The 25,199-nt window shown below is 38.3% G+C and overlaps 1 protein-coding gene across 1 annotated transcript in view; it reads right to left on the reverse strand.

Moving 5' to 3' along the window:
* The window catches only part of LOC102265950 (multiple epidermal growth factor-like domains protein 6), a 694,000-nt gene that overhangs the window by 223,223 nt on the left and 445,578 nt on the right, over positions 1–25,199 (reverse strand). The window lies entirely within an intron of this gene.

Consider the following 25,199-nt stretch of genomic DNA (forward strand, 5'->3'; position numbering starts at 1 on the left):
AAGAAAGTCATCTGCCTTTAACACTAAGTGCCCTCAAGCTCAAAAACCCAGTGAATTGCCATCCTCTACTATATATTATTTTTCCTTTTTAAAGTGGGATGGCTAGAAAAGTAGGCTCTTCTTTGGGGAGCACCAGAAACATCAATTAGCCAACATTTATTTTCTGTGATCCAACAATGTGCTGGGCCCTGGGTAGATAAAAGGATGCGTGAGAAAAGACCTGTATTCAAGGACCTTTGAGTCTAGAAAGACAAACATGTGAACCACTAACTATAATAAAGATAAGGTGAAGTGAATTTGTGTAAATGTTGTGAGTGTTTGGTGAGTGGTTAAAAAAGAAGGAAAAAGATGTTGACATTTTGGTGGCACTAAGCTTGGAAGGACAATAGGCATTTTCCACATATTATCCCATTCAATTTAATACTTCTAACAAATTCCAGGATTTAGAGGTGTAATCCACATATCAACTACGTCACACTGTTCTCTAAAATCTTTAGAAGATTGACCCCAATAGTCTTTTTGCTCTAGCAGGCCCTCAGTTGACAGGGTCAGTGGAAAACCTGGGAAATTACAGGCTCGTTCATGGGAGGCTGGAAAGTCCTGCCGCAGAGCTTAGAGAGAGTAGTGTGAATGTCCTTGCTACTCTTGTGTTTATTATATGCTATAAATAACATATATTTACCTTATGGCATGTAATGATTTTTTTATGTTTCAATACTTATAAAATTTTAATTATTTAGGTATTCCTCCCTTTATTCTACAAGTTTTCCTAGTTTGGGCAATAAATGTAATGATTATCTTACTATAACCCCAACACTCCCCTGGCCCACTGTCTATGGCAGCTACCTACAGGGCCACTCCTGGAATCATTGCAACTATCCTTGAAGTCCCCTCCAGTCATTAGCCATAGGATTCTCTCTATTGATATTTAAGTGGAGTACACAATTTCCAACCAGTGCACCAAAACTCAGCCAGGATGAGAAGAGATTTTGATCCTCAAGAAACTCCCAGTGGCTCCGTGTGGAATCTTAACCCACCATCTCACCATGTGTGTGTTAGTCACCCAGTCATGTCCGACTCTTTTCAACCCACAGACTGTAGCCCACCAGGCTCTTCTGTCCATGGAATTCTCCAGGCAAGAATATTGGAATGGGTTGCCATTCCCTCATTAAAAGAGAGTAAAAAGAGAGGCCTTTAATGCCATTAAATGTCCAAAATTAATTTATTATAATCATATTTCATATTGCCTGTCTGCCAGAGAGGAGGAAAACATGGATTATATTTCCTGAACCAAGATTTGGTACACATTAACTAAAAATATATTTTACATATAAAATTTATTTAAATAATAAATGCTATAAATAAACAAAAATTTAGTAATGCCCTTAATGCTGAAGCTGAAGCTCCAATACTTTGGCCACCTGATGCGAAGAGTCAATTCATTGGAAAAGACCCCGATGCTGGGAAAGATTGAGGGCAGGAGAAGAAGGGGGTGACAGAGGATGATGACATCACCAACTCAGCAGACATGAGTTTGAGTAAACTCTGGGAGACAGTGAAGGACAGGGAAGCCTGGTTTGCTGCTGTCGTGAGGTCACAAAGAGCTGGTTACAACTTAGCAGCTGAACAACAAATGCCCTTAATAAATTGCTTTCATTAAAGTGAATAAGCTCATTAAATCAACATACTCATAGAAAATTTGGGTCATGTCTTCATTTGTGTAAAAAAAAAAAAGAATGCCTGAAGTAGTTCCAAATTACAAATCGTCTGATGGATATTCCAAAATGATCCTAAATTATTTTCCTCTAGCTTTAGAAAAAGAGTAATGATCTTGATATAAAAATAAATCCCCAAATCATCCTGAAAAGGTGTCATTAACCTGAAAGAGAGTGTTTCTAACTCCCTTAATATTGAAAATAGCAAATTAAAATTAGCACTAACTGAGCAACAAAATTTTAAAAAGGCGTATTGCAGATTTGGTCATAGAGAACGCCATGAGCATAAGTGGGAGTGAGTCATATATAGTCTAATTTGAAAAGTCCAGGTGCTGCTTGGCATATAGAGATATAATATAAGCTAGTGTTTGAAATTTGAAGTTACAGTAATAGCCCAGAAGCAATATCCAAAAAAAGCAAACAGATACATCAAAGTAAAAAACAAGTTAGGAAATTATTACCTTTCACAGTAAGGCAGGGTAGCACTTTCTAAAGTAAAAGAAGTAATACTTCCAAGGAAACTAGATTGTCTCTGCAGGGCAGGTAAAACTGTCATTGACAGAATTGTACCCAAGAGCCCAGGATGTTAATTTATCTCATTTCATCCTCTTGTCTCATCCAGGATAAGGTAGTCATTAGGGATGAAACAATGAGGACAGCCAATGAAAGCCGGAGGAGAAATGATTTCAAATATGATATGTTTGTAACTTTGCCCTACATCTGGTCTAATAATTCTTTGGGAATTTAAAATTATTGGGGGTAAATGATCAGAACTCTAAAACAAATAGATTCAAGAGTTAGACATCTGTGACTTAAAAACTAAGAATTATGAACAAGAGTAAATTATTAATGTTCATTCTAATTCTGTAATTCCAGATCTTAATACCTGATCCAAAATTACTTCAATGGCTCAACCGACATACTAATAGCTGAATATGTTGCTGAGCTTAATGCCAAAAGTATACAAAAATGGTGTCTAATGTCTGAGTTGTACAATAAAGAATGAATATTGGCTCAAATTCCACTAATATGTGTAGCAGAGAAGGATAACTGGTTGTAGGTATATTAAGTCTCTTTCTGTATTTTTGTTGTTAAATACTCTATGAGTCCTAATCATCTAGTAATTATGGTTTGGATTTCCTTTCATTGTAGTTAATAATAAAAATTTGCTTCTGTGTTTTGAATGTAATAGTGTATATTTTATCAATTTTTCTTTGAATATTTTTACTGGATGTAAAACAGTGAAATTTAAGGAAACTTAATAGTGCCATTTTGAAAAGCCTTTATTTTCATTAAAAATATTATAAGCTCAAGGTAAAAAATAAATAGTATAGAGGAGAAACAATTGAAAATAAAACTTCTTCCTTTTCTACTGTCCTCGACTCCCCTCTCAGATCATGAAGCCATATTCCTAATAATTTGCTGCAAATTAATTCACATGTTTCTAATACCTAAACACACACACACACTTGCACACATACACACAAGGATTAATACAAGGCAGAATACATTTCACTGCAACAAAGATAACTGTTATTCTTTTTGATGATTATCTCATTTTTTAATCTGCTAATATCTTTTACTAAGGTAGGAAAGTCTTGGTAAGTGAATATTTGGTAAACAGGTCTGAGACCCAAAGGATAGCCTCCCCAGATAGAGTAGTCAATAAAAAGACAATTGTATGTGTTGAATTTGCTCCTTGTTGTTCCTTTCTGTGGATATTAGGTGGGGCAAAAACTCTGGTCTTTTATTTTGTAACATATAGTTAACTGGGTAAACATTGAGTGAGCATGGTGTCATTTGTAATACATTTATGTTTTAACAAGCTACGGGATCTTTTTCTTTTAATCAACTATTTCTTTTCATGCAGAATCACTTAGTTGGCATTTTCAATGAACTACTTATTTGAGGAGATGAATATACATCTGTACTTTGAAAATAAGAACAAAATTCAATTTTGTTTGTCAAATTACTCTAAATAGCAGTTTAACTGGATTTTTTAAAAATAATTGAGCCTCCTGTCCCTTCAGCTAGTCTTTTAATATTAAACAACCCCACTAACATCATTTGGCAGATAATCATGCCTAAAGTAGAGCTTCAAACTGGGCTGTTAATGAGAGTGCTGGTAGATTTGAGCTTTTTGCAAAATCTATTATGGATTGTTTTAAAACTTTATTAAGGGTCTATCAGATGGGTCCATAAAACACAGGGATGTTTCAATACAGAATGTGACTTTTATTAGTCCTCTCATGATAAATGACATCAGTTTGATTCGAGATGGCAATAAAAAATATATAGCCTGTTCTAGGGAACTCCATTTCCCAGATCTGGAGATTTGTGATTAGTAGGCAAAGAATTTAAATCACATAGCAGACAATGTAAGTCAAAGCAAGATTTACCTTACCAAACATTTCCTTAGAAAGTCAAATCTCTCCAGCCTGGCAGATATGATATTTCTCCAAATATTTCTTGCAATCACATCCAAGGATTACACCTACTCTTTCATCATGCTTAAGATTAAGAATGAGATGACCATTTATGGACTTCCCAGGTGGCTCAGTGGGTAAAGAATCCATCTGCAAATGCAGGAGACACAGGAGACAGGGGTTCAATCCCTGAGTCAGGAAGATCCTCTGGAGGAGGGCATGGCAACCCACTCCAGTATTATTGCCTGGAGAATCTCATGGACATAAGATCCTGGAGGGCTACAGTCCATAGTGTTGCAAACAATTGGACATGACTGAAGTGACTGACATTACTTTGCCAACAAAGGTCCATCTAGTCAAGGCTATGATTTTTCCTGTGATCATGTATGGATGTGACAGTTAAGACTGTGAAGAAGGCTGAGCACCAAAGAATTGATGCTTTTGAACTGTGGTGTTGGAGAAGACTCTTGAGAGTCCCTTGGACTGCAAGGAGATTCAACCAGTTGGAGAAGACTCTCGAGAGTCCCTTGGACTGCAAGGAGATCCAACCAGTCCATTCTGAAGGAGATCAGCCCTGGGATTTCTTTGGAAGGAATGATGCTAAAGCTGAAACTCCAGTCCTTTGGCCACCTCATGCGAAGAGTTGACTCATTGGAAAAGACTCTGATGCTGGAAGGGGTTGAGGGCAGGAGGAGAAGGGGACAACAGAGGATGAGATGGCTGGATGGCATCACTGACTCGATGGACGTGAGTCTGAGTGAACTCCGGGAGCTAGTGATGGACAGGGAGGCCTGGCGTGCTTCGATTCATGGGGTCGAAAAGAGTCAGACACGACTGAGCGACTGAACTGAACTGAACTGAACAGAAGTGACTGAGCATGTACACAAACCCATTTATAGATAGTTAACAGGCAAGCTTGCTCAAATATAAAAATACTAGAAAATGTTTGAGAGTTTCACATTGTCTTTAAGACATCTGAGAAAAATGAAACTTAATGCCCTACTATAATTTAGAATATGTTCAAGCCAATTTTAAAGCTTACTCTTCTTTTACAAAATAATTACAGTATTCTGTACATTTGACAAAAATTCCTAAGCTTCTGAGTTTATATGGTGGGCATACCTCTCTAAGTTTATAACACCTCCTCCTCCATCTTATTCTAACTTAGAAATATATTCCTTTTTTCAACTAGATGTCCATCAGCAGATGAATGGATAAGAAAGCTATGGTACATATACACAATGGAGTGTTAACTTTTGAATAGGGTATGATAGTTGTTTTAAGTCTATTTTTAAGAAATTCATTAACACAAACATAGGAACTCAGATGATGAGTTGGATAAGATGGTTCGATGGCATCACTGACTCGATGGACATGAGTTTGAGCAAGCTCTGGGAGTTGGTGATGGACAGGGAAGACTGGCACGCTGAGTCCATGGGATCACAAAGAGTGGGGCATGACTGAGTGACTAAAGTGAAACATAGGAACTAAGACATTAGAAATTAATCTTATTTTCCAGGAGTCTTACCCCTAAATATCTGCAAATTGATGGACTCATTTTCTACTCAGTTTTAATATAAAATATGTATTGGACTATGTCATGAAAAAAGTTCCTCAATATTTAAGAAGTGTGATGCTTTTTAAAAACTTTACTAAATCCTGTTAATTTACTCTGACCTATTTTCTACCTTGCTGAGGGTCGGACACGACTGAGCGACTTCACTTTCACTTTTCACTTTCATGCATTGGAGAAGGAAATGGCAACCCACTCCAATGTTCTTGCCTGGAGAATCCCAGGGACAGGGGAGCCTGGTGGGCTGCCGTCTATGGGGTCGCACAGAGTCAGACATGACTGAAGCGACTTAGCAGTAGCAGCAGCATTTTCTACCTATTCATCCCTCCATCTAACATTCATTGAATATCTACTATATGCCAGGCACTTCGCAAGGCATCAGTCAGGACTACTAGAGAATTAAGAGAGGATTCTCAACTTCAAGGCATTTATGGTCTGATGGGTGAGACAGATGATTTAGCAAACAAATACAGTATACCACGTGACATTCTAATAGAGGGTTTGTCCAAAGGACTAGCAGATTGCAAGAAACAAAGAGATGAAGTGTTCACTAGATTCTTGGGGAAATGGAGTCCAGGAAAGTTCAGAGAGAAGGTGACCATGGGCTTCAAGTTTTCCTTTATCCCTTCCCTCCCCCGACACCAATCTGCCACTAAGTCTCTTTCCAATGAAGATACCTATGAAGATTCTTTCTCTTCCCATTTGAGTAATAATATTATATAACTTGGGCTTCCCTTGTGGCTCAGCTGGTAAAGAATCCGCTTGCAACATGGGATACCTGGATTTGATCCCTGGGTTGGAAAGATTCCCTGGAGAAGGCAAAGGCCACCCACTCCAGTATCCTGGCCTGAAGAATTCCATGGAATGTATAGTCCAAGGGGTCGAAAAGAGTCAGACACAACTGAGTGACTTTCACTTCACTTCACTTCACTATATAACTATGGCTTCCCTGGTGGCTCAGCAGGTAAAGAATCTGCCAGCAATGCAGGAGACCTGGGTTCGATCCCTGGGTTGGGAAGATCCCCTGGAGAAGGGAACAGCTACCCATTCCAGTATTCTGGCCTGGAGAATTCCACAGACAGAGGAACCTGGTGGGCTATAATCCTTGGGGTCGCAAAGAGTTGGACACAACTGAGTGACTTTCACTATATGATTATTAGGGAGCTCACTGGCAGTGAATTTCTCTACTGCTTGACCACATCTTTACAAAATGGGACTTTGACAAATATGATATTTACCTATAGTCAAAATTATAATTAGGTTATTTATGATGTCAGAAAAAGGAAAAATTACATTGTTACCTATACTTACATTTAAGGCCTATCCCAATATCTTGTCTTTTTTGCTCTAAGAGGATATATTTTGAAAATTACTCTTCTGATTGACTGTTATCTCCTGTCTAGGCTCCAGGTTGAATGGGATTTAGAAAAATACCAACCCATCATCAATCATTTCATAGTATCAAAAATTTCACATTTGCAAACATCTTGATAATTTATATATCCTTTTCACTGACACATTTTCATTTTATTCTTAAAAAACAAATCCCATCATATTATCCCCATTTTAGAGATGAGAAAACAGACTGCAGTCCAGGGGCAGAGACCAGACTAGACTTTGTGACTTTTTCAACTTCCTCATGATTCCATTCATTCACTTGTCCAATTAAATTAATTCTAGAACTGATCATTAGCACAGAAACACGGTCGGAAAACCATAGCCAATTTTTTTTAATATCCATGGGACTATCCCTCACACTCAAAGAAAAGTATTAGAACTATTTAATTTTTTTTGAGTTATACTTTGTTGCTGTTCAATCACTAAGTTGTGTCCAATTTTTTGTAACCCCACACACTGTAGTACTCCAGGCTCCTCTGTCCTCCACCATCTCCCAGGGTTTGCTCAGATATATGTCCACTGAGTTAGTGATGCTATCTAACCATCTCATTCTCTGCCATCCCCTTCTCCTTTTGCCTTCAATCATTCCCAGCATCACGCTCTTTGTATCAGGTGGCCAATGCATTGAAGCTTCAGCTTCAGTCTTGCCAGTGAATATTCAGGACTGATTTCCTTTAGGATTGACTGATTTGATCTTACAGTCCAAGGGACTCTGAAGAGTCTTTTCCAGCACCACTATTCAAAAGTATCAATTCTTTGGCCCTCAGTCTTCCTTATGGTCAAACTCTCTTATATGGGCCTTTGTCAGCAAAGTGATAGCAGGTCATCACCAAAGTGGTGAGTCATACATATATTTTACATATATGTTAGTATTTGGCCCATACTTTTAAATAGTCAATGATTAAAATCAGAGCTTGTGAATGCTTATTTCTGATTTTAATTTTAAAAATTATGGAGTAGAGTCATGATTTTTCAGTTATATGAAGCCTGAAATATCTATTATTAAATGGCTGCTTGTGTGTGTGTATGTGTGTGAGAGAGTATATATGTGTGCATGTGTGCCTGTGTGTATGTGGTTGGGGGTTCTTTGAGATTACCAAGTATAATAATAATTGCAATGTAGTAAGGGGTCAACTATAGTTATAATGGTTAGTAGAACAGTGAGGTAGAATATAATTTATTTTCCTTATAGATCAATAAGAAAAGAGAAAGTCCATGTGAAGATGAAGTTGTCAGATTTAGTGACAGCTGAAGAACAATTCAGTCTCTGTGGGGTCTCTGGGTCCTCGTGGGCACAAGGTATGTTTGAGCCCTCTAAGCACCTCTGGTGGGGAGGGGGTTTGATTCTAAATGCGATTTCACCCCTCCTACCATCTTTCTGGGGCTTCTCCTTTGCCCTTGGACATAGGGTATCTCTTCAAAGTCACTTCAGCACCACGCAGCTGCCGCTCCAGCACTGTCTAGTCAGAGGTCTGTCAAAGGTCAGTCAAAGGTCCACAAAGGTCCGTCTAGTCAAAGCTATGGTTTTTCCAGTAGTCATGTATGAATGTGAGAGTTGGACTATAAAGAAAGCTGAGTGCTGAAGAATTGATGCTTTTAAACCGTGGTTCAAAAGTCTTCTTAGAGGAGACTCTTGAGAGTCCCTTGGACTGCAAGGAGATCCAACCAGTCCATCCTAAAAGACATCAATCCTGAATATTCATTGGAAGGACTGATGCTAAAGCTGAAACTCTAATACTTTGGCCACCTGATGCAAAGAACTGACTCATTTGAAAAGACCCTGATTCTGGGAAAGATTGAAGGTGGGAGGAGAAGGGGACGACAGAGGATGAGATGGTTGGATGGCATCACAGACTCAATGGACATGAGTCTGAGTAAACTCCAGGAGTTGGTGATGGACAGGGAGGCCTGGCGTGCTGCAGTCCATGGGGTTGCAAAGAGTTGGACACGACTGAGCGACTGAACTGAAGAATAAGTTTTACAACATCGTTTGTCAAAAAACCACTTCCTTCACAAAAAGTTGTATGGAAGTCTATCAAGTCTAGTTAAGAACGACAAGTTATCCAAAGATAAACCACAAGCAAGTATCCTAATTGATTTGCAGACATTTGATTAAGATAAGGTAAAATGAAGTAAATGATAGTCTTGACAGCAGATCAGCAACACTGGCAAAAAGACAAGTGTGAATGCAGTGCAGAGGAACCTTTTTTATTAAAGCAACAGTTAACTGTAACCTTTCCACCTCTACTCTTCCACCAGGGAGTTACACCCACGAATGTGTCATCTGGCAAATACCAGCTAGCAAGCCTCTGGAGACTTCTCTCAGGTGACACTGCTGGGGTGAATTTCTTTCAATCCAAGGACAGGTCTTGTCTCTTCATGCTATTTTCTTAAGGCAGGTAAATATGTAAAATCAGAAAATAACATAATGGTCTGAACTATAGTTTATGCAGCATGATAATAATTAGCCAAGCCAAAATCAGAGTTGTTTGTTAAGCAACGAGACTGTATTAGTCACCTTTTTGGGGGGTAATAAAAAACAAGCAAAATCTCAGGCATGTATCCAGACCTTTTCTTCTTTTAGTGGTCTATAGGTTGGCCGTGGTTCCACTCAGCTCTGGGACCTTACCCTGGGACCCAGATGAAAGAGTAGCCTCTGCTTTGAAGATAAAAAAAATCATCTATACCATTTTTCTAGATTCTATTTACATGCTGGGAGGAATTGGGAGATTGGAATAGATACATATACACTATTGATACTATGTACAAAATAAATGTGAAGAGCTGACTCATTGGAAAAGACCTGATGCTTGGAAAGATGGAGGGCAAGAGGAGAAGCGGGTGGCAGAGGATGAAATGGTTGGATGACATCACGGACTCAATGGACATGAGTTTGAGCAAAGTTCAGGAGATAGTGAAGGACAGGAAAGCCTGGTGTGCTGCCATTCATGGGGCCACAAAGAGACACATCTTAGCGACTGAACAACAACAACGACAAAACAGACAACTAATGAGAGCATACTGTATAGCTCAGGGAGCCCTACTCAACACTCCAGGGACCTGGGAAGGAAGTCCAGAAGGGAGGGAATAGATGTATGTGTATGGCCGACTCATTTTACTGTACAGTAGAAACTAACAAAACATTGTAAAGCAACTATATGAAATAAAATTAATTAAAAAAAAAAAAGAGTATCCTCTGTCTGGGACTCAGTTTCTGTAGGGCAGAAGGCAATGATGCAAGAGGCCTTGCTGAACTGCACATTCACATTAAAACCCTGCTCAGAACTGGCATTGTATCATTTCCACTCAAACACAATTGGCACCGGCAAGTCACATGATCAAGCTGTCAATGAGCAGGGGAAGTCTCTTTGCCTTCAGGGGAGTACCCAAGTCTACATAGTGAAGGACATTTGTTTATAGCACCTGTATGGTGTGGAATGAGCATAGTTGGGAACTGTGCTGATTGTTGATTTATTACTCCCCAGCTCCAAATGCACTTTTTGTCCTCTCTGTGAAAATGGATCTGGGCCTTTTAAATGGTTTTCTTTCCTGAGCAGACATGATGTTAAGCTTTGCCAGTAGAGGGCACTGGAGAGACACTGTAAAGAAGGGTTTTTTCCCTCCTGGTGGCAGCTCCCTCTCTAGATGCAGCTTCTCCACTGCCTGGCTCCCTTAACACAGAAGTCTTCACTAGCATCTGGCTTTTGCAGGGTGCAGGCTCTCTTATTGCTCAGTTTTATACTGCAGGCTATTCGTCCAGCATCACACTTCTGCAGCACAGGCAACTTCTCTAGCACTAGGATGCTGCATTCGTGCACAGCTCTGCCAATGCAGGCAACTTCTTCAGCTCCAGCTCCTGCACTGACTGGTGGTCAGCAGTTCCCAACACCCAGCACTTCCCCTGACACACACTTTGGGTGACAGTGTAGAGAAGAGACACCCCTTCATTAACAGTTTTCTCTAGCACCCTAGAGAGCAGACTTAAGGCAAGTTCCAAAGGTCATATTTCCAGCAAATTCTACAGCAGTGGCGTCTTTGCCATCCAGTGAGCCAGGAACACACCCTTTCCAACAATGTCTGGATCTCAGTCTTGGGGAGTCTCTTCCACAGTTATTCTACTTTTTAGCTCTGGGGTAGTAGTTGTAATCCTTTATTCTTTAAAGTTCTCTATTATTTCTCAGTGACCAAATTCTTTGTACTCCAACCTTCTGTTAATAATTTTTTGTATTAACATTCTCATGTTAAATTACTGTGTGGTGTCTTTCTCTTCTAATTGGACCCCTTCTTACTGACCAGGTCCTCTTCACTCTAACCTCCTGTTATGGTTAATAATTCTTTGTATTAAACTCCTCATGTTCAAATTTCTGTTTTCCGTCTCTTGTAATTGGACCCAGGCTGATATAGGAACCATATTATAATCTATCACAGAAATTAACAAATGGGATCGAAGTGACATGAAAGTGTTTTACAGATGAGGAAATGGGAGCCCATAGAAGGGAAGGTATATATTCTGAGTTCCCAGTAGGGGGATGTGAAGTGGTCACTAAAGTGGTTTCCTAATGTCCACATCAGCGATCTTCAATTACTCATGTGGGCAACAAGGGAAAATCTCTACTAATACTGGAGAGCACCACTTGTGAAAATGAATAGAAACTTACATAGCTATAGCTGAAGAAAAAAATGCTGGCCGAGGGCTGTCTGCAATGCTGTGTGTGTTACACTGACAAGGTGTATCCATCCTAGAGATCCATTTTTCTGCTAATTTAAGAAATGTGGCCCATATTTGTTATACATTTCCTGTTATAAATGAGATGATATAATTCACACTCATATTATGCCTGTGTTTTGTTTTTTAAGAACTTTTTTTTTTTAATTTGAGCTAACGTTCTGTTTTGTTTGTTTGCTAACTTGTTTGTATATAAAGAGTCTTTAAAAAAATGTTGTTGCTTAGTCTTTGCAAACCATCTGGCAATTCCAATTTCAATGACAAACGAAAACAGTGACTAAACTAAAAGGAACAAAAGTAAAGGCAGGTCAACTCTTCAAAGAGAGAACTTATTTACAACCAGATTTGAGCAGTGATAAATAGTGTGCCCCAACAGCATAATAAATGATAACATTCAGAGGTAGTTTTCATCTTTAATCTTATTTCTCATTAATTTGAAATTGGCTTAACTTAGGATTTAATGAAGAAAATTAGGAATCAGCATAGAGAAATACTAGGTCCATAATGAAGATGATAAGCAGGCTCTGCCAGATGGCAATATCAAAACCCATGGCAGGTCAAACACAGAAATCAAGCACTGATTTTCAAATAAGAAATGAGGGGGGGGAAAGGACTGAAATTTGCTTGCTATAGTATACATTTTTATACAGATATGCTAATAAATGTGGTTTACATGTGATATCTCTGTTCAGTATTTTTTCTATTACATTGCAAGTGGCATTTCTGCTATCAATAATTTATTCCATATTACTTACCACCTTATTTACAAAGAGTATGGTACTCCATTTCAGTGATCACTCTACCATTTCCATGTACACTTGTCTTTCCATTTCATCATATATACTTTGGCCAGAATAACTTTCAGAAATCACAGTTTCATACCATTATTGTTCTATTCAAATATCTCCTATTGAAAAACATACTTCTTCCCATGTAACTATAGAATGTAGTTCTTGAATTGAAGCCATTTGCTCTTTAGCCAAAGAAGTCATTCTTGAGTTCCCTGAATATACTCTCTGCCCCATCCAACAGTTCTATATCTGGAAGAACAATTAATCTATGTCATGTAAGTGAAAGTGTTAGTCACTCAGTCGTGACCCACTCTTTGCCACCCATGAACTGTAGCCTACCAGACTCCTCAGTCCATGGAATTCTCCAGACAAGAACACTGGAGTGGGTTGCTGTTCCTTTCTTTAGGGAATCTTCCCAACCTAGGTATCAAACCTAGGTCTTCTGCATTGCAGGCAGATTCTTTACCATCTGAGCCGCTAGGGAAGTGCAATGTATATCATGGAATTAAACAATTTCTCAAAATGGGAAAACATGTTTTCCCAACATGTTTGGGAAACCTGGGTTAAACAAAGTTAAATGATTTCTCTTTTGCCTGATTTTCCTTAAAGGAGTATTGGTATCAGTGTTCCTCAAAATTATTTGACCATGGACCTCTTTTCATGAAGCAAATTGTTTGATGTGTGTATATCCAAATGCATATTCATAAATCTTATCTAAAAGAAAAATAAATATATTAAAAGCTTCAGAAAAATTACACACAGACTTACCATATAACCTGAAGTCCCATTCCTATGTATATACACAAGAGAAATGAAAATATGTACATGAAAAAGCTTGCACATCAATATTGATAGTAGTATTACTCATAATAGCCCGAAGGTGGAGACAACTCATATGTCCATCAATTGACAAATGGATTTTAAAAATGCGGTAAAAATGAGTGGAATATTATTCCATAAAATAGAATATCACTTAGCCTCAAAAAGGACATTCTGACACATATTATAATTTGTATGAAAGAAGCCAGTCACAAAAAGCCACACATTATATGATTACATTCACATAAAAGTCCAGAATTGAGAAATGTATAGAGACAGAGAGTAGGTTTGTGGGTGCTTAGGTTTAGAGGGGAATAAAGGAGAGATAGGACCGTGATACTAAATGCTACAGGTTTTCTTTTTAAGGTGATAGGAATGTTCTAATATCAACTGTGGTAATAACTGTATATATTTTTCCATGTATTAGAAACTATGAATGGTACATTTGCAAAAGGTTAATTGGAAGGTATGTGAATTACATTTCAACAAAACTGGCTTTTAATAAAAGTTTGTCATACTGTATAAAGTGCTACACAAATGTAATATATCACTATTATCACCTTTTATCTTTCTATGTGAAACAAATGTCATCATTGTTAACAATAATAAGAAAAAAGAAAAGTTTCAAAATATTGAGAAGAGCAGGTATCACACCATTTTGTAACCCTTCCTATGGCCTATTTTAATTAGCGAGGGCTTAACAATTATTAAACAAGTGAACTGAAAGAAAAGCTAACAAAAGGCTTTCTTCTCAGGGTGGTCTATGATGACAGAATCACTTGCCTTGACAGTCTGTTAGAAATGCAGATTATCAGGCTGATCTCACACCTGCTGAAATAGAATCTGCATTTTAGCAAGATCTAAAGTGATTCCTGGTGGCTCAGATGGTAAAGAATTTGCCTGCAATGAAGGAGACCTGGGTTCAATCCCTGGGTCAGAAAGATCTGCTGGAGAAGGGAATGGCTACCCATTCCAGTATTCTTGCCTGGAAAATCCCATGAACAGAGGAGCCTGGCAGGCCATAGTCCATGGAGTTGCAAAGAGCTGGACATGACTGAGTGACTAAGCACACACAGTGATTCCTATACGCATTTCAGGTCTTACTGAACTGTAGTATCTTCTCTTCGTTGAGAACACTAGACTTTTACATAGCTATTTTGCTTTCTCATGCCTTAAGGCTTTTAATAGGGATTAAATCAGCTCACTTTTAATAAGAACAATGTCTAATGAATTATAATTAACCTAATTTTCTCAGCAGTGGTTTTAATGTTTCCAGTACTCAGTCAAGCCTCCAAAATGTGATGATTATTTAAAACAGTAGAAATCATATAAAAATAAATAGATGACTTGCTCAGGTCTTTTGGTCCCTTGAATTTTACAGTCATGCCATCTTTTATGATCACTGACTTAAATGCAAATGATTATAGTTACCTTGTTCATAGATACATAACAAATTGTTTTTAACCAGCTTATTTTCTCATGAGTGAAAAGCAATTTATAATCACCTTTTTTCTTAGTTTGTCAACATTTTTTGATTAATTAGCATGGGTCATTTTGGTCATGCTCAAAATATATTAAATATACATGAAGCAGAGAAAATATATATATATATTTTAGAGCTATACTGAACAGTTTGTGCTATTGCTGGGAATACTGTAAGACTTGAAGTGCCTCATATCTGTAAGCTTGTTAGAATTTAGAGAAATTTATAACTAAGAAGCATGTATTTAATTACAGCATGATGGTGGTGGATGTTTAGTCACTCAGTCATGTCTGACTCTTTGCGACTTTTTGGACTGTAGCCTGAGATTTCCCAGGCAGGAATAGTGGAGTGGGTTGCCATTTCCTTCTCCAGGAGATCTTCCTGACCCAGGGATCGATTCTGTATTGCATATGTTTGCTTGCGTTGCAAATGGATGCTTCACTGCTGAGCCACCAGGGAAGCCCTAAATACAGAATACATATACATATAAAATGCACTCCTTTCAAGGATTATTCTCATTTCTCCTCATTCCTGCTCCTGACCTTTTATACCCACACAGACAGGGAAGCCTTAGGAAGCTGGATTCTGTGGGTCTCCATCCCAACCCAGAAATGGGGGTCAGTAGGACCCAGTGACAAATTTGAACCAACCAAGGCTAATTCCTTTCCCCATCACAAGTGTGTGCTAGGGAAGTGAAAGTCTCCTATGACAAGCAGGACCACTCAGCATTGCCAGATTGTCTATTACTGGAGAGTTAACCATAGGTTTTAGAAAAATCTAGCTGCCTTTCTCAGTCCACAAGACAGACTGCAAATAACAATTTATGATCAATTATCCTGAGTATTCAGAAAAACAATCACATAACCATAAACTTTCATAATGCCAGAAACCCCTTTTAATAAAGATAATACTGAGAATTAGAAAAATTCTCAGATATGATTCTTTTAAATATATCTTTCCTACCTGTGAGGAATGGTAAAATACATGAATGTTAATGTTTGTAATTGTATGGCACGCTCTACATATTTACAGTATTTCCTATTCTTAGGCATATACTGTTATCAGTGAAACACATGTATAGAAGATATAAAGTAAAAATACAAATAAATATGCATCTTTCATGTGCTTGGTTTTTACTGGTGATGCATGTGGAATTATCCATCAAGTGTATCCACAATAAATAAAATGAGTGATGTCTTTTTATATTGATATTACCTGTATTCAAGGAAGTGCAGACTAGGTCTATGAATAAATGAAGAACTAGAATAAATAAGAAAAAAAAAACTTAATTTGAATTTATGAATTAAAGTATACATTTTTTTTTCAGAAATGAGTGGTTTCAATTCTCCCTATGAGGCCCTATAGTGAGGAAATTCTGATCTTTAGAAGGTCACTGAAAACAAACACATGAAAGCCAATAGCAAAACAGCGAGTCAATTTTAACTGGCTTATTTCCTGATTAAAAATTAAATACATATATATTCAGGGTTCCCCTTAATGAGTCCTTCCATTATTTAGAAATTGATGCTTGTATGTTTTAGAAATTGATGACAAATTTCTTATAGCAAATAAATCTTAAAAATTAGTTATCCATTACTATTTATGATAGTAACAGAAAATAATATGGGTCTTGATAGGTAGGAACCAAATCTCCACATTTCACAGGTCTAAAAAGACCACTCTTTAGAATACAGGATCATATCGATCTTTTGGAGGGTATGATTCCATATGCCATATATATATATATATATATATATATATATAGAGAGAGAGAGAGAGAGAGAGAGAGAGAGAGAGAGAGAAAAACAAAAATCTGAATTCAGGCAGGGTGCTTCAGTTGGGGATTTTTTCTTAGAAAAAAAGGAAAAATATTAACTATATTTTTTCAGAAAGATCAGCTTATTTTTTAGAGGATCAAATAGAGAAACTCAAAATAATTGTGAATGAAACTAAAAGCTTTTATTCTTAAGAATGATAAATTTATATTATGCTTCCTGATAAACAGTAAAATTTAAGGAACATGAGCCAAACTTGGGAAGGAAGGTCCTTTGCTGCCAACCATTCCCAGACACTCCCATACAGACATTTGTCCTGATGGGCTGTTCTGTTTCATCATTTTTGCAAGTGACAGGAGCTATTGAGGCAATAGGTTTGCCTTAGGATTTTTGTCCTGGCATATTACCAACAAGAAGCTCCTGTAAGCAATGTCTTGCTTATCTGCCTTATACTTTGGGGACTTCTTTTTTTCCAGTGTCCCTCCTTTGGCATCACCTATAGGAAAGAAAATGTTAGTTGTTCAATCGTGTCCGACTCTTTGTGACACCATGGACTGTAGCTCATCAGGCTCTTCCATGCATGTAATTTTCCAGGCAGGAATATTGGAGTGGGTTGCCATTTCCTTCTCTAGGGGATCTTCCTGACCCGGGGATCAAACCCAGGTCTCCCGCATTGCAGGCAGACTCTTTACCATCTGAGCCACCAGGGAAGCCCCACCTATAGGAACTATGCCATGGATCTGTGCCTCTAATGAAATTTGGGTAGTGGGCCAGCTCATCTTGGAGAATCTATATCAGTTACGGTTTCTTCCAGTTTGTTTCACTTCCAAATACACTTTTGACTGTAATATGTATTAGCTGAAAGCTGAGGTGTTGAAATGATTACTCTGAATTACTAGGGGAGAAATGATGGGTTTTAGTTAAAAGATTAACTTCAAAAGAGATAAAGTGGATTTCCATTTTCATAGCAGAGTTTCAGATTTGAATTATATGTGCTTTCTCTCTAGATGAAGAGACACAGATACTTAAGAAAACATCCAGAGCTTCTACAAAGAATGATTGTGGTGTGGTAGTGGCAGTTTTGCTGTTCAAATCTCAGATGCCTTCCAGTGTCAACCAAGAAGGAAGAGAGACAGCAGGACAAGTAGTATGAAGTAGTACTTTGATAGGAATTTTTTTTAAGGAAATTAAAGAAGTGGAAGGAATGTGGTTCAGTCCCAGGACTGAATGATTAGTGCCTGTCCCTGTTCCCTGATCCACTGGAGAAGGGATAGGCTACCCACTCCAGTATTCTTGGGCTTCCCTTGTAACTCAGCTGGTAAAGAATCAGCCTGCAATGTGGGGACCTGGGTTCAATCCCTGGGTTGGAAACATCCCCTGGAGAAGGGAAACGGTATCCACTCCAGTATTCTGGCCTGGAGAATCCCATGGACTAAGTCCATGGGGTCGCAAAGAGTCAGACACGACTGAGCGACTTTCAGTTTCACTATTTCCTGTAGCCCCTTTTGATTCAACAGTGGGTTATCTCATTCTCTGGTTAATTCCCATAGCATTTTCCTTGTGCCTGAACATAGTTACTGGAGAAGGCAATGGCAACCCACTCCAGTATTCTTGCCTGGAAAATCCCATGGATGGAGGAGCCTGGAAGGCTGCAGTCCATGGGGTCGAGAAGAGTTGGACACGACTGAGCGACTTCACTTTCAGTTTTCACTTTCATGCATTGGAGAAGGAAATGGCAACCCACTCCAGTGTTCTTGCCTGGGGAATCCCAGGGACGGGGGAGCCTGGTGGGCTGCCGACTATGGGGTCGCACAGTGTCGGACACGATTGAAGTGACTTAGCAGCAGCAGCAGCAGCACATAGTTACTCCTGCTATCTTATACTATCTTATACTCATCTCCTTTATTGAGCTGGAAGCTCCTTGGAGAGAGAAAGATAACCAACTCACATATATTTTTATATTCAGCAACATATAGCATAGGAGGAAATTTTTTTTAAATGAGAGAAAAATGAAAAAAAAATTGAGCACATATTATGTATTAGGCTGATGCAAGGTGTTAGTATCTAAAAAGATACGTTAACAAATGTGTATTCCCTGCTTGACTTTTGAATTAGTTGAGATTTAATCCAAAATAGGTGGAGGTAGACAAAATAGCAACTTGATTTTTGTTAAAGTGGAACCTGGAGAAAAGGATTTAGAAGTTTCCTAAAGAGGTATGCTGCTAAGTCGCTTCAGTCGTGTCCGACTCTGTGCAACACCATAGACCGCAGCCCACCAGGCTCCACTGTCCCTGGGATTCTCCAGGCAAGAACACTGGAGTGGGTTGCTATTTCCTTCTCCAATGCATGAAAGTGAAAAGTGAAAGTGAAGTCGCTCAGTCATGTCCGACTCTAGCGACCTCATGGACCACAGCCTACCAGGCTCCTCCGTCCATGGGATTTGCCAGGCAAGAGTACTGGAGTGGGGTGCCATTGCCTTCTCCGAAGAGGTATGCAGAATTAGGCAAATGGTCAGAACTGGTTACAAGTGTAATGGGAAAACCTATGTCTTCCCAATCTGGGGTCCTGACCTACTTAAAGATGCATCAGAGCAGACCAACATGGCCATTTCCTGAAGGCCTTTTGCAGATCCTAAAGAGGAGACAGGAAGGTGGACTGAATTCTGTATTCCTTTCCCCAAACCTCCCAGAGAGTGAAGTAACTCCTTCCCTAGGAAGAAGGGAATGAGTGATCTCAGGATTGAGAATATCCCTCTTCTGTGGTCATGAAATAGGGGAAAGGAGCCTTATCACCACCAAGTTTTTTGCCTACAACACCTCATTTAATCTCCCAGTTCACATCAGATTAAATATTGTTATTCTGGTTTTATAGATGAAGAAGGGACAGCCTGTGGATATTAAGTAACTTCCCCTAAATCTCACAGTTAGTGAGTGTCAGATTAAATATTCAAACCCAAAGTCAGTATTTTGTTCAACATGGTCCACAGTGTATGGGCCAGACACATAATTTGTTAGATGGATGAATGGATGAAAAGAAAGATATTTGTATAGTTTTATGTTTCAAATATGATAAATCCCAAGAATTTTAAGTGATTCATAGTTTTTTTTCAACATAATGAATTCCATATTATGAATGTGTTGATAAATTCAAAACAGACAAATTTTTAATATATGAGGATACACTGTACGGGAATTTTCTCAAATTGTTCTTCATTTTATATTGCTCCCCATCACCCCATCAGACTGTCAGCTTAAGGAGGTCTGGGAGCTAGTATTACTATCTTTGTGCTGTGCTGTGCTTAGTTGCTCAGTCATGTCTGACTCTTTGCAAACCCATGGACTGTAGCCCACCAGGCTCCTCTGTACATGGGGATTCTCCAGGCAAGAATACTGGAGTGGCTTGCCATGCCCTCCTCCAGAGGATATTCCCAACCCAGGGATAGAACCCAGGTCTCCCTCATTGCAGGCAGATTCTTTACAATCTGTGTATCTGTATATCCTCCCTAATACCAGCAGAAGTTCAAGAGGCCTTTTATAAATGACTACTAAAAGAAGCAACACAGAAAAGTAGATAAATCCTTAATAATGATGTCTTCAAGTGGAGTTTTATGAACTCAAAAACTAAGATGTGTGTATTATGTATGTAGATAGATGGATAGATACATACAGGGATGGAAAGATAGATAGGTGGTATTTTTTGAAGTGCCAACAGCTTCCAGTATTTGCTACAACGTTTTTAGTAAGTTGAGGAGGGCACAGAAATGCTCCATAAGTGTGTAAGGAATTAATATAAAGACTTGTTAAGTCTTTCTGAGTTAAGAAGAACATAAAATTTAGGCTTAAACTTCAGCAGGAGAAATATAGATTACACATAAGAAAAGCTTTCTTGATAGACGGGCTTATCAAAACTGTGAAAAGGATGTGCAGAACCTCCCTGATTGGAGATGTCTAATATCAGGATAAACAAGCAGATCGTTTAGATTTGGTGCTGCTTGGAGGCAAGGAGCAGACCTGAGTGAGTTCTCAAAGCGTATAGTATAATTACTCATGTATGTGTCCTTAGTCACTAGTCGAGTCCAACTTTTTATGACCCTTTAGACTATAGCCCACCCACCAGGCTGCTCTCCAGGCAAGAATATTGTAGTGAGTTGCCATTTGCTTCTCCAGGGGATTTTCCCAACCCAGGGATCAAACCTGGATTTGCTGCATTGCCAGTGTCTCCTGCATTGCAGGCAGATTCTTTACCTGCTGAGTCAGCAGGGGCCATATCTTGATGCTTAATGATACTGAAACACTATGATGAAATAAACCAAATTTTGCATTAATTTAGTTACTCTTAGGGCTTCCCTGGTGGCTCAGATGGTAAAGTGTCTGCCTGCAGTGCAGGAGACCTGGGTTCCATCCCTGGGTTGGGAAGATCCCCTGGAGAAGGAAATGGCAACCCACTCCAGTACTGTTGCCTGGAAAATTCCATGGACTGAGGAGCCTGGTAGGCTACAGTCCGTGGGATCATAAAGAGTCGGACACAACTGAGCGACTTCACTTTCAGTTACTTTTTTTTTTAAATTTATTTATTTTAATTGGAGGTTAAGTACTTTACAATATTGTATTGGTTTTGCCATACATTGACATGAATCCATCATGGGTGTACATGTGTTCCCCATCCTGAACCCTTCTCCCACCTCCCTCCCCATATTACCCCCAACACAATGCTGAACAGTTACTAGTTACCCAATAAATGCTTATTGACCATAATTGGAAGAATGGCAATTGGAAAAAGGAGAGCTTGATTTTGTTCTTAGCTCTATAAGTAAACCATCTGGGAATTGGAAGAAATCAATCAGTTTCTTCAGGCTTTAATTTCTCTCCTCTGTAGATTGTAGTCTCTATGAGTTGAGGGTTTCTGGGCCTCTGTAGCAATTAGACTCCATGGTTCTGATTAATCTGCTCTGTATGCAGTTCATACTGCCTATCAATCTCACAGAGGGGAAATACGAAAGCTTAGTTTCCAATATCACTTCATCTATCAATTAGCATTTTGAGACTGTTCAAATCATTTAATTTCCTTGGGATTCCACCTATAAAAACTTTTGTTTTAGTAAAAAATTCTGTAGTTCCATGTATAACAACAGTTTGCTGAGATACATTGTTTATTCACATTATTTCTAATGTGTTTCAGAAAAAAAGTTGGCTAAAATACTACCAAATTACTTTAAAATATTTTGACTGTCAATTCATTAAACAATATACCTTTAGGTTCATTTATTTCTTCCAAATGGAAAACTATATCCCAACAGTCCACTCCGTATTTATTATCTTTGTCAGTTCACTGATTATAATGTATAGCAATGTTAATTACCATTAATTTAGAAAAAGCCCTTGACTCCATGGTACTACCATGCTCAGTCACACTAGTTATGTTGCCATGCCAATAATTTAGATATTGCACATGGAGAAATGTCAGAATTTTCAAACTAAGATTTTGATTCGCCCTCTAAAAGTAAAAATGTGATTTGCCCTTTCAAATGAAACAGATCTGTTATCAGCAAATATTTACACAGACCTGCTGCTGCTGCTGCTGCTAAGTAGTTTCAGTTGTGTTCGACTCTGTGTGACCCCATAGACAGAAGCCCACCAGGCTCCCCCGTCCCTGGGATTCTCCAGGCAAGAACACTGGAGTGGGTTGCCATTTCCTTCTCCAATGCATGAAAGTGAAAAGTGAAAGTGAAGCCGCTCAGTCGTGTCTGACTCTTAGCGACCCTATGGACTGCAGCCTACCAGGCTCCTCCGTCCATGGGATTTTCCAGGCAAGAGTACTGGAGTGGGGTGCCATTGCCTTCTCTGCAGACCTACTAATAACCAAATGGTTTAACTAGTCAGACTCTAAATGACAAACCCAGCCTGATTAAAAGTTGTACATAAGGAAATGAATAAGAGGTGTACTGACTATGTCTGTATGCATTTCTGACTGATTGGACATGTACTCTTTCATCTATTTATTCATTCAGTAAGCATTTATGGAATTCTGCTAGGCACTAGACACCTGTGATGTGGTTATGAAAAAGTGATAAGACATGGCTCTTACCTAGGAGATAGTCCCGATCTTGTAAGTAATTCTAGATAGTCTAAATGTTTAAACAAATGCAGTGCTCTGGGAGAAGTTTTATATGAGAAGCATATGCAACATGAAAGAAAAGAGAATCTAACTTGTAGCCTGGAAATAAGAAGCAATAGGTTTAGACTCCCACACAAGGACCACAGAAGTTGGCATCAGACACAGAATATAGAATAGCTATGTGCAAAATATCAAAAGAAAAGGATACAAGTATAAAAACTGAACATACAACATAAAGGAACTTACTGATTTGAGGAAAATGAGACTTCTAAAGATATAAAGTTAAATTGTTGATATTTGAAACTCAATAAGACTGAGCATATGTAGTAAAGAGAGAAAAGAAAATAGAACATATGAAAGCAGCATGTGAGATAGAATAAGGTCCAGCATAGGTACAATCAGAGTAACAGAAGAAGACATTTAGCAGTATCCTGGCCTCAGCCCAATAGACGCCAACAGTACTCCCTCCCCTCAGTTGTGAAAATCAACATCTCCAGACATTGCCAAATGTCTCTGGGGACAAAATTCCTCCATTTGAGAACCACTGCCATAAAAAGCAAATGAGAAACACAAACTACTGGCCTATTTAACTCATGATTATAGATGCAAATATGATAAAATTATAGCAAATTGGATTTAATATCAAAGTGACAAAATCCAGTTCTATTTTTTTCCTGAAATGCAAAGATGGTCGCATTTTTGAAAAGCCTTAAATATTTTACCCGATATTAACAAATTAAAGCAGAAAAATTTATGTCCTTCATATATATAAAAATTATACATATATATTCTGTGTTCAGTGGCATGCAGTTATTTGTACATTTAAGTTACACATTATAATAATCTATCTGCAGAGTGAGTTAGAAACTGTGTTTTAGGTTCATTGCTATGCTTGAAAGAAGGGAATACTCATGTACCTGAGCTAATCAGAAGCCTTTTCCACAAGTTTATAGCTCTTTAGAGAAAAGGTCGGAGAAGGCAATGGCACCCCACTCCAGTACGCTTGTCTGGAAAATCCCATGGACGGAAGAGCCTGGTAGGCTGCAGTCCGTGGGGTCACTAAGAGTCGGACATGACTGAGCGATTTCCCTTTCACTTTTCTCTTTCCTGCATTGGAGAAGGAAATGGCAACCTATTCCAGTGTTCTTGCCTGGAGAATCCCAGGGATGGGGGAGCCTGGTGGGCTTCCGTCTATGGGGTCGCACAGTCAGACATGACTGTAGTGACTTAACAGCAGTAGCAGAGAAAAGGTTAAGGAATAAGATTAGCCATTTATAAATGCTTCAATTCCATTGAAAGGGTAGCCTCTAGATGTATTTTAATGCTACAATAAATGGCTGCTAAAATTCTGATCTGTATTTTAAAAAGCAATTCAAGTAGTTAAATACAACTTATATAAATGCAAAGAAAAAGTCTCTTTAAATGATTGTTTAATTCCAAATCTTCAGCATTCAACACAATAGCCTTTGAAACCAACCAACCTTTACTGTTAGCATCAAGTAAATACATATGAATGACTCACTAGTGCCCTCACATGAACTGAAATGCCCATTTGCAATGGCTTTAGGATACATTTAATTTCAAAATAACCTCTATTATTTTTATTAAATTATGATCTGAGATCATTGCATGTTCAACAATCCACCAAAATGAATCATTAACATCACTATATCTATCAAATGGTCATTCAAAGAAATGAATAAGAAAAGATGCTAGAAGTAGGGGACTGAGAGAGGTAGTTCTTTATTGGCAAGTTGCTCCATCCCATTCCATCAATCCCAGTTATACATCTCAGTAAATGGAAGTCAGTGTTAATTCAGTGTCAAACTCTTAATTCTCACAAATAACCCAAGTTACTCATATATTGTGCAGAAATGAACATCAGTTATATGAAAGTATGGAAATCACTTCTCTAAATATGTTATTTATATGAAGAGTGACTAATTTCAATTAAAATATGAGATAATTGCATATAAATAAATCAGTGGATATAAAGCTTAACATGCCTTACCAGACTAATAGTTGCTATAAAAATAACAACAATAATTGTCAAACGTAACACAGCTAGTTGCTCTACTGGCATTTCAAATGTATCATAATAATGATTATGTTGATAATAATAATACTCAGCCAAAAAGAAACAAAGAGTTCACTGCTTGTTAGGCAGTGGAGAGGGTTGTGAAAATTATATTCTCATCAGGCAGATCATGCTAACTTCAGTGGGCATTAGCCTACCTATCATTTGGGCACCATGAGGTGGTGATCCCTCTGGTTCTCTGATATTGAATCCATACTGAAAACATCATTTCAGTCTCATCAGAAATAAAGATGATCTCACTTGAATGAAAAAGGACCTGGTTGAATGTAGGACTTGCCTTT

Source organism: Bos mutus, chromosome 1 (genome assembly GCF_027580195.1).
Source record: "Bos mutus isolate GX-2022 chromosome 1, NWIPB_WYAK_1.1, whole genome shotgun sequence".
Taxonomy (NCBI): Eukaryota; Metazoa; Chordata; class Mammalia; order Artiodactyla; family Bovidae; genus Bos; species Bos mutus.